Raw genomic sequence first — 1369 nt, 5'->3', positions numbered from 1 at the left:
AAAACGACCGCCACGAGGAGAATGCCGGAAGTCCCGCCCCTACGCGATGCTCTCGCAGGGAAGTGCCCTCCTCCTGAGCTTTAATTGGCTTAACGCCGAAGGCCCCCGGCGCAGCGTCCTCTGGGAAATGTAGTTCCAACAGCTCTGGGACCGAGAGTGGAGCGCTGCTCACCTGGACCGCCCGGTGAAGTGGCCCGGTTAGAGCACCTGTACAAAGATACCAGAACCCCGAGATAAAAGTTTGGGACATCGGCTTTTCTATTTCAACCATCTTGAAGACTGTGGAGGCCCGCTGGGAACAGGACTTCTGAAAGGACAAATATGCCTGGAAGGCTGTGGTCCAAGGCCATTTTTGCTGGCTATAAGCCCAGTCTCCGGAACCAGAGGGAGCACATAGCTCTTAAAATTGAAGGGGTCTGGGACTTCCCTGTTGGCGCAGTGGTTGAGAGTCCGCCTGCCTGTGCGGGGGGCACGGATTCTGTCCCTGGTCTGGGAGGATCCCACGTGCCGCGGAGCGGCTGGGCCCGTGCGCCGCAACTACTGAGCGTGCATGCCGCGACTGCTGAAGCCCGTGCTCCTGGAGCCTGTGCTCCGCAGCAGGAGGGACCACCACAATGAGAAACCAGAGCACCACAATGAAGAGTAGCCCCCGCTCACCGCAACCAGAGAAAGCCCGCGCGCAGCAACGAAGACCCAATGCAGCCAAAAATAAATAAATAAATTTATATTTTAAAAAAAATTGAAGGGGTCTACGCTCGAAATGAAACAGAATTCTAAATATCCATGCAAGAGACGTGCTTACGTGTACAAAGCAAAGAAAACAAAGTAACTCCTGGTGGAAAACCGAACAAAACCAGAGTAACATGGGGAAAGGTAGCTTGTGTTCACGGAGACAGTGGCATGGTTCGTGCCGAATTCCCAAGCAACCTTGCTGCCAAGGCCGTGGACACAGAATCTGTGTGATGCCATACCCCTCAAGGATTTAAACTTATTGAAAAATGAATAAATTAAACTGTGAAAAAACAAAACAAAACAAAAAATTGGGGGGACACCAAAATCTGACCTCTTTGATGAGAAGTGATTATCATTCCTACTGTTATAGCAGGGATTGCGTGGGCATGGGGAGCTGAGATTATTCCAGAAAAAGTTGTGAAATGAAAATCACTGAAAGCCACTAATGATTATGTACTTATTTAAAGATAATGGCTGGATAGCTCTGGGAAAATATCAGTAGAGGATTAAAAAACAAAAGTTAAGATCTCAAAGAAAACTGAACAGGACACATTGGAGTCTGAGAAGAGACAGTTATCTGAGCAGTGGCTATGCTAAAACTTTGGCCACTCAGGATTTTGTTTTAGAAATGTGATTA

The 1369-nt window shown here is 48.7% G+C and overlaps 1 pseudogene across 1 annotated transcript; it reads left to right on the top strand.

Annotated features, from left to right (window-relative positions):
• Window positions 1-321: 321 nt before the first annotated feature.
• On the top strand, window positions 322-986 carry LOC307066467 (large ribosomal subunit protein eL33-like; annotated as a pseudogene). Its single transcript has 2 exons — window positions 322-438; window positions 791-986. The product of its transcript is annotated as a large ribosomal subunit protein eL33-like (transcript).
• The last annotated feature ends 383 nt before the right edge of the window (window positions 987-1369 follow it).

The sequence above is a fragment of the Hyperoodon ampullatus genome (genome assembly GCF_949752795.1).
Source record: "Hyperoodon ampullatus genome assembly, chromosome: 18".
Classification (NCBI taxonomy): Eukaryota; Metazoa; Chordata; class Mammalia; order Artiodactyla; family Ziphiidae; genus Hyperoodon; species Hyperoodon ampullatus.
The sequence above is the reverse complement of the archived record's forward strand: the minus strand, read 5'-3'. Positions and strand labels throughout refer to the sequence as shown.